This window comes from Bufo bufo, chromosome 5 (genome assembly GCF_905171765.1).
Source record: "Bufo bufo chromosome 5, aBufBuf1.1, whole genome shotgun sequence".
NCBI lineage: Eukaryota > Metazoa > Chordata > Amphibia > Anura > Bufonidae > Bufo > Bufo bufo.
The window spans coordinates 86,281,815-86,294,005 of record NC_053393.1 but is presented as its reverse complement, the minus strand read 5'-3'; the positions used below and the strand labels follow the sequence as shown (position 1 = coordinate 86,294,005).

Sequence of the window (12,191 nt, the reverse complement as noted above, 5' to 3'; positions counted from 1 at the left end):
GTGATATTTGCACATGCCCCGTGCAGCTATCACGTCTATAAACGTCAAGGCAGTTCTTTAATCCAAGCGCTGCAAAACGCTTGGATTAAAGCTTCTGCCCCTGCCCTGCCCTGCTGCTGTCACGGACAGCATACAGTTCAGTAATGCTGGCAAGGGACCAATCAGAGTGGCCCCTTGCCGGCAATTGACCCGATTGGTTAGTCTGTGCAGACTAACCAATCGGATCGCGGCAGTGAAAAAATGCCGGTTTCAGGCTCTGATCTGCGCTCTGCAGATCACAGCCTGAAAGCAGGTAGTGTTCCTCATGCCCCCCGATCTGTGCCCCTCCAAGCCCTTGGTGCCCCTCTGTGCCCCCGGATCTGTGCCCCCCCCATCTGTGCCCCTCCCGATCTGTGCCCCTCTCCTGCCTCCTGCGCTCATCTCCTGCCTCCTGCCCTGATGCGGTCCACCCCCTCCCCGCCCCATACATTAGTCCTGCCCCAGCCTCCCTCAATGCTGGCGGCCGAATCACCCCCGACCCCCCCCCCCTTTCCAGCGCTGACCCCGGTCCCCCTGCTGTGTGTGATGGCGGCGGCTCCATTCCTGAGCCGCCGCCATCAGCAGCGAGTGTCAGCTCTATGCTGACACTCTGCTGTAACCCCATAGATGCCGCGGCAGCGGCATCCATGGGGTTAATAGAGGGAGGGGGCTCCCTCTCTCCCCCATCGGGGCTGCTGCGCTGCGATTACAGCGCCCGATGGTTGCCATGGCAACCGGACGCTTTCCAAAAGCGTCCGCTGTTGCCACCTACAGGGCATCTGATTGTATTATACTTTGCAATGCAAGAGCATTGCAAAGTATAGTACAGCCATCAGCCCCAATGGATCTTCAAGATCCAAGAGGGACTTGATAAAAAAAAGTGAAAATAATAAAAGTAAAAATAAATAAATAAATAAAAATGTAAAATTAAAAAAATAAATTGCCTTTTTCTATAAAAAAATAAAAGAAAAGAAAAAATACACATATTAGGTATCACCGTGTCCGTAACGACCGTCTCTATAAATATATCACATGATAGACCCCGTCCGATAAACACCATAAAAATTTTTTTAAAAACGGTGTAAAAAAAGCTATTTTTGTCACCTTACATAACAAAAAGTGCAACAGCAAGCGATCAAAAAGGCTTATGACCCCCAAAATAGTACCAATCAAGCCGTCACCTCATCCTGCAAAAAATGATACCCTATTTAAGACAATCGCCCAAAAAATTAAAAAGCTATGGCTCTCAGACTATGGAGACACTAAAACATCATTTTTTTGGTTTCAGAAATGCTATTATTGTGTAAAACTTAAATAAATAAAAAAAAGTATACATATTAGGTATTTCCACGTCCGTAACGATCTGCTCTATAAAACTGTCACATGACCAAACCCCTCAGATAAACGCTGTAAAAATAAATAAATAAAAACTGTTCCAAAACAGCCAATTTTTTGGTCACCTTGCCCAATAAAGTGTAATAATGAATAATCAAAAAATCCTATGTACCCAAAAATGGTACCAATAAAAACCTCAACTCTTTCTGCAAAAAATGAGCCCCTGCACAAGACGATCGGCAGAAAAATAAAAAACATATGGCGTTCAGAAAATGGACACACAAAAACACAATTTCTTTTTCAAAAATGCTTCATTATGTAAAACTGAAACAAACCAACAAAGAAAGTAGACATATTTGATATCATTGTGTCCGTAACAACCTGCTCTATAAAAATAGCACATGATCTACCCTGTCAGATGAATCTTGTAAAAAAAAATAAAAAATAAACGGTGCCAAAACAGCCATTTTTCGGTTACCTTGCCTCACAAAAAACTTAATATAGAGCAATTAAAAATTATATGTACCCCAAAATAGTACCAATAAAACTGGCACCTTATCCCCTAGTTTCCAAAATAGGGTCACTTTTTGGGAGTTTCTACTGTAAGGGTGCATCAGGGGGGCTTTAAATGGGACAAGGCATCTAAAACCAGTCCAGCAAAATCTGCCTTCCAAAAACCATACGGCGTTCCTTTCCTTCTGCACCCTGCCGTGCGCCCTTACATCAGTTTACGACCACATGTGGGGTGTTTCTGTAAACCACAGAATCAGGGTAATAAATATTGAGTTTTGTTTGGCTGTTAACCCTCAATGTGTTAAAGAAAAAAATGTAATAAAATGGAAAATCTGGCAAAAAAGTGAAATTTTTAAATGTCATCTCCATTTTCCTTTAATTCTTGTGGAACACCTAAAGGGTTAACAAAGTTTGTAAAATCAGTTTTGAGTTACTTGAGGGGTGTAGTTTCTACAATGGGGTCATTTATGGGGGGTTTCCACTTTGTAAGCCCCACAAAGTGACTTTAGACCTGAACTGGTCCTTAAAAAGTGGGTTTTGGAAATTTTCTTAAAAATTTTAAGAATTGCTTCTAAACTTCTAAGCCTTCTAACGTCCTAAAAAAATAAAATCACATTTCCAAAATGATGCCAACATAAAGTAGACATATGGGAAATGTTAAGTAATAAATATTTTATTAGGTATGACTTTTTGTTTTAGAAGCAGAGAAATGTAAATTTAGAAAATTGTGAATTTTTCAAAATTTTTGGTAAATTTGGGATTTTTTCATAAATAAAGGTGAAATATATTGACTCAAATTTTTGACTATCATGAAGTACAATATGTCACGAGAAAACAATCTCAGAATGGCTTGGATAAATAAAAGTGTTCCAAAGCTATTACAACAAAAAAATGAACGCATGTCAGATTAGTAAATTTTGACCTGGACACTGGGGCATCAATGACCCTTGGTCATAAAAGGGTTAACTTCTACTTTTCTTCATATACAGTGCCTTTCAAAAGTATTCACCCCCCACTTTTATTTTGTATTTTGGTACCTCACAACCTGGAATTAACATGGATTGTTTGAGGATTTGCATCATTTAATTTACAGAACCTGCCCACAACTTTAAAGATTTTTTTTTTTGTTATTATGAAGCAAACAACAAATAGGACAAAATAACAGAAAAGGTCAATGTGCATAACTATTCACCCCCTAAAGTCAGTACTTTGTAGAGCCACCTTTTGCTGCAATCACAGCTCCAAATCGCTTTGGATAAGTCTCTATGAGCTTGCCACATCTTACCACTGGGATTTTTGCCCATTCCTCCTTGCAAAACCTCTCCTGCTCCAGTTGGATGGTTTGCGCTTGTGAACAGCAATCTTTAAGTCTGACCACAGATTTTCTATTGGATTGAGATCTGGGCTTTGACTAGGCCATTCCAACACATCTACATGTTTCCCCTTAAACCAGTCAAGTGTTGCTTTAGCAGTGTGTTTGGGGTAATTGTCCTTCTGGAAGGTGAACCTCCGTCCTACTGGTACAGGTTTTGCTCAAGAATATCCCTGTATTTAGCACCATCCATCTTTCCCTCAACTCTGACCAGTTTTCCAGTCCCATCCCCCCAGCATGATGCTGCCACCACCATGTTTCACTGTGGGGATGGTGTTCTTTGGGTGATGTGATGTGTTGGGTTTGCACCAGACATAGCGTTTTCTTTGATGGCCGAAAAGTTCAATTTTAGTCTCATCAGACCAGAGCACCTTCCTCCATACATTTTGGGAGTCTCCCACATGCCTTTTTGAAAGTAATGGCTTTCTTCTGGCCACTCTGCCATAAAGCCCAACTCTGTGGAGCGTACAGCTTATTGTCGTCCTATGTACAGAAACTCCAGTCTCTGCTGTGGAACTCTGCAGCTCCTCCAGGGTTACCTTAGGTCTCTATGCTTCCTCTCTGATTAATGCCCTCCTTGCCCAATCTGTGAGTTTTGGTGGGCGGCCATCTCTTGGCAGGTTTACTGTTGTGCCATGTTCTTTCCATTTGGTTATGATAAATTTGATGGTGCTCCTTCTAGATCATCAAAGATTTGGATATTTTTTTTATAACCTAACCCTGACTTGTACTTCTCAACAACATTGTCCCTTACTTGTTTGGAGAGTTCCTTGGTCTTCATGGCAGTGTTTGGTTAGTGATGCCTCTTGCTTAGGTGTAGCAGCCTTTGGGGCCTTTCAAAAAAGGTGTGTATATGTAATGACAGATCATGTGACACTTAGATTTCACACAGGTGGACTCAATTTGCTGCTTTTCCAAGGCTGCTATTCCAAGTGCTGATTTACAAGTGCATTGGAGATATTCAGGAGACTAACTTAGTCTAACTCAGAGTTTTTCCACTGTAGCAGAACTTCAGTGGTGTTTCTGGTGGATACTCAGACACTGTGTTTCAAAAGAGCAGAACTTCAGTGGTGTTTCTGGTGGATATTCAGACACTGTGTTTCAAAAGAGGTAAAGAATTTGTTAGACACGGTATCACTATTGTCTGATTGCAAATGAGCATAGGCGAGTAAGGTGTTAATTTGCTGTTGGGGAGGAGCCTGTGGGAGTGTGTGTATATATAGCAACATAGTATTAGCTTGCTAATTATAGCTTGCTGCTTTTCCAAGGCTGCTATTACAAGTGCTGATTTACAAGTGCATTGGAGATATTCAGGAGACTAACTTAGTCTAACTCAGAGTTTTTCCACTGTAGCAGAACTTCAGTGGTGTTTCTGGTGGATACTCAGACACTGTGTTTCAAAAGAGGCTGCTATTCCAAGTGCTGATTTACAAGTGCATTGGAGATATTCAGGAGATACTCAGGAGGTAATCTGGAGGTGGATACAATCTAAACAAGTAAGATTTGTTTGTTTAAAATCTTTCCCCTCTTTACAATGGCAGACCTGGTTCTGTGCAGGAATTGTTGTGCTTTTATTTCAGGTTCCACTCTTCAGAGGTTTGGATACTGTCTGATCTGTAGACAGCTCTCCATAATGCAGCATGAAATTACCTTTTTGAAATATGAGATTTGTAAATTAACCATTAAACAAACTCAGGCTGAGAACATTGCAATGCCACTGCCACAGAGGCCCCCAAGAAATGGAAGACATGTCCCACAGTCTGTGGCTCTCCATAATTCATTTGCAGCACTTTCAGAGTGCAAGAGCAACATGGAGGATGGCTCAAGCACAGTGGGTGAGAAACAATCATCTCCCATGCCTAAAGTATGCAAGACTGCAGCCAAAGACAAAAAGGAGAAGGTGAGGATTGATAGTAAGCAGCTGTTGGTGGGCGATTCCATCATAAGAGGTGTGAGGTTTGAGGAGAATGGTGTTGTGAGATGTCTCCCTGGTGCTACCGCTAGCAGGGATAGACGACGGATCCTTAATATTGTTAGGCAAGCAAAGCAGGAAAGGGAAGTGGATGTTATTGTCCATCTTGGGACAAACGATCTGGCTTGCAATGAGGTTTCAAAGGTGAAAGAAGCTTTTCACATACTTGGAAAGGATATACGGGAGGTTGCATCAACTGTTTCATTCTCTGCAGTTTTGCCTGTGCATAAACTTCAGAATGACAGGAAGATGCGCATTAAGGAATTCAATGTATGGCTTGGTGAATGGTGTCTGAACCAAGGGTTTGGCTTTGTGTCTCGTGTTAGCTCTTGTTGAAATGGAAAAGAACTGTACAAGAAAGATGGTTTGCATCTTTCTCTCAAGGGAACGAATATCCTCAGTGAACAGCTCCAAGTACTTGCTAAGGAGCATTTAAACTAGGAAAGGGGGGCAAAAGAGTGATAATCCAGCAGTCCGACTGTCCCCCGGAACAATGCCAGAAGATGCCAGTAGCACAAAGGTTAAGAAATGAAAAGCTCAGATTCTTGTCTACAAATGCTCGCAGTTTAGGGAATAAGATCAATGAACTTGAAGCTATAATGGCATCTGAGAATATAGATGTAGTGGCTGTTACTGAGACATGGTTCAAGGGGAGTAATGACTGGGATATAACAATACCAGGGTTCTCTCTATACAGGAAAGACAGAGAAGGCAAGAAGGGGGAGGGGTGGACCTGTATGTGAAAGATAGCATAAAATCTAATTTGATACAAGTTAGCGAGAACAATTTAGAGTCAGTTTGGGTTACCTTGCAGCTTGATAATCATAAGGTAACTCATGTAGGTGTGATATATAGACCACCTAGCCAAGTCAAAGAATTAGATGATCTACTAGTTGAGGAAATAGCTAAAATGACATTGAAGGGGGAAGTTATCATTATGGGAGACTTCAATCTTCCTGATGTAAACTGGAAAACCAAAATAGCTAGTTCTGCCAGGAGTATAGATATTCTAAATTCCCTACTGGGATTATCTCTACAGCAAGTAGTTGAGGAGCCAACCCGGAAGGAGGCCATTTTAGATTTAGTATTCACAAATGGGAATTAGAGGGGCAAAGGTTTAAAAGTAATATCAGGAAGTATTACTTTACTGAGAGAGTAGTGGATGCATGGAATAGCCTTCCTGCAGAAGTGGTAGCTGCAAATACAGTGAAGGAGTTTAAGCATGCATGGGATAGGCATAAGGCCATCCTTCATATAAGATAGGGCCAGGGGCTATCCATAGTATTCAGTATATTGGGCAGACTAGATGGGCCAAATGGTTTTTATCTGCCGACACATTCTATGTTTCTATTTCACTAATTATGTGACTTCTTAAGGTAATTAGTTGCACCAGAGCTTTTTATGGGCTTCCTAACAAAAGGGGTGAATACATACGCACATGCCAATTTTCTGTTTTCCATTTCTAAACAATATTTTTATTTATATATTTTTCTCATTTCACTTCACCAACTTAGATTATTGTGTCTGATTCATCACATGAAAGTCAGATTAACAAAACATTGAACTTAAACTGTAATGTACCAAAATACAAAAAAATGTCAAGGGGCTTGAATACTTTTCCAAGGCACTGTATAAAACTACCGCCTCCGCAGCAGATTGTCCATGTACATAACACTTGTTGAAAAGATATCACAAAATGGCGGTATGCATAAGATGGTGGTTCAACTGTTCAATCTTGTCATTCAACATAAAATGGTGGATATATTTCTCTCTTCAATATGTGTACTCTCCCTTTAAGTTATTTAAGCACTTTATGATCTCTCTGAGAGGTATATTTGAGGTTAACCAATAGTTCACTTGCTCAAGTTGGTTTGCAGTTGCTCTATACAATTGCTTATGATCTGGTATGAGCATTTCTCATTTGTATGCAATTTGTTTGATTGTTTGCAATTTGGTGAAACTGTGAACAAACGCATACAACTGGTGCAATATACAGTTCTAATCACTATATTAACAATAGGAACATTATATAACTGTTTTAAATACCTATTTTGGCCTCTCTGCTTCCATAAAACACAGCTCTTAGTAGAGTGAATGTCTGTTCAGCTTCTCTCCTCTGGTGTAATGAATCTAGTAGCTCCTGCTAGTGGAATTTCCCACACAGGCTGTGTGTGAGGCTGGCTGTGATTGGTCAAAACTCCTGCTGTGTGTGAGGCTTGCTGTAATTGGTCTAGACTCCTGCCCAGCAACAACAGTTTAACTCTATGCTTTCTGTTGTTTCTGCTGTGTCATTGAGCTTACCTTACATTATATAATGAATCTTAAAGGCATATTATCTTTTTCTGCTTCTGTGAACACAACATACATAACTGTTATATGACATCCAAAACATGAAGTCACAGTAAATAACTCTGCTTTTGTCTTTAACACATAAACATATGAACTACATTAAGATTATTGGCAGGTCTAGCTGTATAAACATATAAATTACAGATGTAGCAGGGGCACCACACACACTCATAACTACAATTTCTAAAACTTTAATCTTCTGGTGAAGCCATTCCTTTGTTGATTTGGATGTATGCTTTGGGTTGTTGTCATGCTGAAAGATGAAGTTCCTCTTCATGTTAAGCTTTCTAGCAGAAGCCTGAAGGTTTTTTGCCAAAATTGACTGGTATCTGGAACTGTTCATAATCCCCTCTAGCTTAACTAAGGCCCCAGTTCCAGCTGAAGAAACAGCCCCAAAGCATAATGCTGCCACCACCAGGCTTCACTGTGGGTATGGTGTTCTTTTGGTGATGTGCAGTGTTGTTTTTGCGCCAAACATATCTTTTGGAATTATGGCCAAAAAGTTCAACCTTGGTTTCATCCGACCATAACACTTTTTCCCACATGCTTTTGGGAGACTTCAGATGTGTTTTTGCAAAATGTATCCTGGCTTGGATGTTTTTCTTCGTAAGAAAAGGCTTTCGTCTTGCCACTCTATCCCATAGCCTAGACATATGAAGAATATGGGAGATTGTTGTCACATGTACCACACAGCCAGTACTTGCCAGATATTCCTGCAGCTCCTTTAATGTTGCTGTAGGCCTCTTGGTAGCCTCCCAGACCAGTTTGCTTCTCGTCTTTTCATCAATTATGGAGGGACATCCAGTTCTTGGTAATGTCACTGTTGTGCAATATTTTCTCCACTTGATGATGACTGTCTTCACTGTGTTCCATGGTATATCTAATGCCTTGGAAATTCTTTTGTACCCGTCTCCTGACTGATACCTTTTAACAATGACATCCCTCTGATGCTTTGGAAGCTCTCTGTGGACCATGGCTTTTGCTGTGGGATGCGAGGATTTCAGGAAAGACCAACTAGAGCAGCTGAACTTTATTTGGGGTTAATCAGAGGCACTTTACATGATGGCAGGTGTATGCTGACTCCTATGTAACATGATTTTGAATGTGATTGCTTAATTTTGAACACAGCTACATCCCCAGTTTTTTTTCCTCCACCTAAAAGATTTCAGTTTGTTTTTCAATTGAGTGGTGCAGTTTATAGGTCACATTAAAGGTGGAAAAAGTTTTGAAATGATTTATCTTTGTCTCATTTTTTTACATCACAGAAACCTGACATTTTAACCACCTCCGGACCGCTGTACGCAGATTCGCGTTCCGGAGGTGGCAGCCCTGCGCTCAGCGACGCATATACGCGTCATCTCGCATGAGCCGGGATTTCCTGTGAACGCGCGCACACAGGCGCGCGCGCTCACAGGAACGGAAGGTAAGAGAGTTGATCTCCAGCCTGCCAGCGGCGATCGTTCGCTGGCAGGCTGGAGATGTGTTTTTTTTAACCCCTAACAGGTATATTAGACGCTGTTTTGATAACAGCGTCTAATATACCTGCTACCTGGTCCTCTGGTGGTCCCCTTTGTTTGGATCGACCACCAGAGGACACAGGTAGCTCAGTAAAGTCCCACCAAGCACCACTACACTACACTACACCCCCCCCCTGTCACTTATTAACCCCTTATTAGCCCCTGATCACCCCATATAGACTCCCTGATCACCCCCCTGTCATTGATTACACCCCTGTCATTGATCAACCCCCTGTAAAGCTCCATTCAGATGTCCGCATGATTTTTACGGATGCACTGATAGATGGATCGGATCCGCAAAACGCATCCGGACGTCTGAATGAAGCCTTACAGGGGCATGATCAATGACTGTGGTTATCACCCCATATAGACTCCCTGATCACCCCCCTGTCATTGATTACCCCCCTGTCATTGATCAACCCCCTGTAAAGCTCCATTCAGATGTCCGCATGATTTTTACGGATCCACTGATAGATGGATCGGATCCGCAAAACGCATCCGGACGTCTGAATGAAGCCTTACAGGGGCATGATCAATGACTGTGGTTATCACCCCATATAGACTCCCTGATCACCCCCCTGTCATTGATTACCCCCCTGTCATTGATCAACCCCCTGTAAAGCTCCATTCAGATGTCCGCATGATTTTTACGGATCTACTGATAGATGGATCGGATCCGCAAAACGCATCCGGACGTCTGAATGAAGCCTTACAGGGGCGTGATCAATGACTGTGGTTATCACCCCATATAGACTCCCTGATCACCCCCCTGTCATTGATTACACCCCTGTCATTGATCAACCCCCTGTAAAGCTCCATTCAGATGTCCGCATGATTTTTACGGATGCACTGATAGATGGATCGGATCCGCAAAACGCATCCGGACGTCTGAATGAAGCCTTACAGGGGCATGATCAATGACTGTGGTTATCACCCCATATAGACTCCCTGATCACCCCCCTGTCATTGATTACCCCCCTGTCATTGATCAACCCCCTGTAAAGCTCCATTCAGATGTCCGCATGATTTTTACGGATCCACTGATAGATGGATCGGATCCGCAAAACGCATCCGGACGTCTGAATGAAGCCTTACAGGGGCATGATCAATGACTGTGGTTATCACCCCATATAGACTCCCTGATCACCCCCCTGTCATTGATTACCCCCCTGTCATTGATCAACCCCCTGTAAAGCTCCATTCAGATGTCCGCATGATTTTTACGGATATACTGATAGATGGATCGGATCCGCAAAACGCATCCGGACGTCTGAATGAAGCCTTACAGGGGCGTGATCAATGACTGTGGTTATCACCCCATATAGACTCCCTGATCACCCCCCTGTCATTGATTACACCCCTGTCATTGATCAACCCCCTGTAAAGCTCCATTCAGATGTCCGCATGATTTTTACGGATGCACTGATAGATGGATCGGATCCGCAAAACGCATCCGGAAGTCTGAATGAAGCCTTACAGGGGCATGATCAATGACTGTGGTTATCACCCCATATAGACTCCCTGATCACCCCCCTGTCATTGATCACCCCCCCTGTCATTGATTACCCCCCTGTAAAGCTCCATTCAGATGTCCGCATGATTTTTACGGATGCACTGATAGATGGATCGGATCCGCAAAACGCATCCGGACGTCTGAATGAAGCCTTACAGGGGCATGATCAATGACTGTGGTTATCACCCCATATAGACTCCCTGATCACCCCCCTGTCATTGATTACCCCCCTGTCATTGATCAACCCCCTGTAAAGCTCCATTCAGATGTCCGCATGATTTTTACGGATCCACTGATAGATGGATCGGATCCGCAAAACGCATCCGGACGTCTGAATGAAGCCTTACTGGGGCGTGATCAATGACTGTGGTTATCACCCCATATAGACTCCCTGATCACCCCCCTGTCATTGATTACACCCCTGTCATTGATCAACCCCCTGTAAAGCTCCATTCAGATGTCCGCATGATTTTTACGGATGCACTGATAGATGGATCGGATCCGCAAAACGCATCCGGACGTCTGAATGAAGCCTTACAGGGGCATGATCAATGACTGTGGTTATCACCCCATATAGACTCCCTGATCACCCCCCTGTCATTGATCACCCCCCCTGTCATTGATTACCCCCCTGTAAAGCTCCATTCAGATGTCCGCATGATTTTTACGGATGCACTGATAGATGGATCGGATCCACAAAACGCATCCGGACGTCTGAATGAAGCCTTACAGGGGCATGATCAATGACTGTGGTTATCACCCCATATAGACTCCCTGATCACCCCCCTGTCATTGATAACCCCCCTGTCATTGATCACCCCCCTGTCATTGATCACTCCCCCTGTCATTGATCACCCCCCCCTGTCATTGATCACCCTCTGTAAGGCTCCATTCAGACATTTTTTTGGCCCAAGTTAGCGGAATTTTATTTATTTTTTCTTACAAAGTCTCATATTCCACTAACTTGTGTCAAAAAATAAAATCTCACATGAACTCACCATACCCCTCACCGAATCCAAATGCGTAAAATTTTTTAGACATTTATATTCCAGACTTCTTCTCACGCTTTAGGGCCCCTAGAATGCCAGGGCAGTATAAATACCCCACATGTGACCCCATTTCGGAAAGAAGACACCCCCAGGTATTCCGTGAGGGGCATATTGAGTCCATGAAAGATTGAAATTTTTGTCCCAAGTTAGCGGAACGGGAGACTTTGTGAGAAAAAAATATAAAATATCAATTTCCGCTAACTTGTGCCAAAAAAAAAAAAATTTCTATGAACTCGCCATGCCCCTCATTGAATACCTTGGGGTGTCTTCTTTCCAAAATGGGGTCACATGTGGGGTATTTATACTGCCCTGGCATTCTAGGGGCCCCAAAGCGTGAGAAGAAGTCTGGTATCCAAATGTCTAAAAATGCCCTCCTAAAAGGAATTTGGGCCCCTTTGCGCATCTAGGCTGCAAAAAAGTGTCACACATCTGGTATCGCCGTACTCAGGAGAAGTTGGGGAATGTGTTTTGGGGTGTCATTTTACATATACCCATGCTGGGTAAGATAAATATCTTGGTCAAATGCCAACTTTGTATAAAAAAATGGGAAAAG

The 12,191-nt window shown here is 42.7% G+C and overlaps 1 protein-coding gene across 1 annotated transcript in view; it reads left to right on the top strand.

Annotated features, from left to right (window-relative positions):
- LOC121001278 (Y+L amino acid transporter 2-like) overlaps window positions 1-12,191 on the top strand; it is a 134,810-nt gene that overhangs the window by 83,360 nt on the left and 39,259 nt on the right. The window lies entirely within an intron of this gene.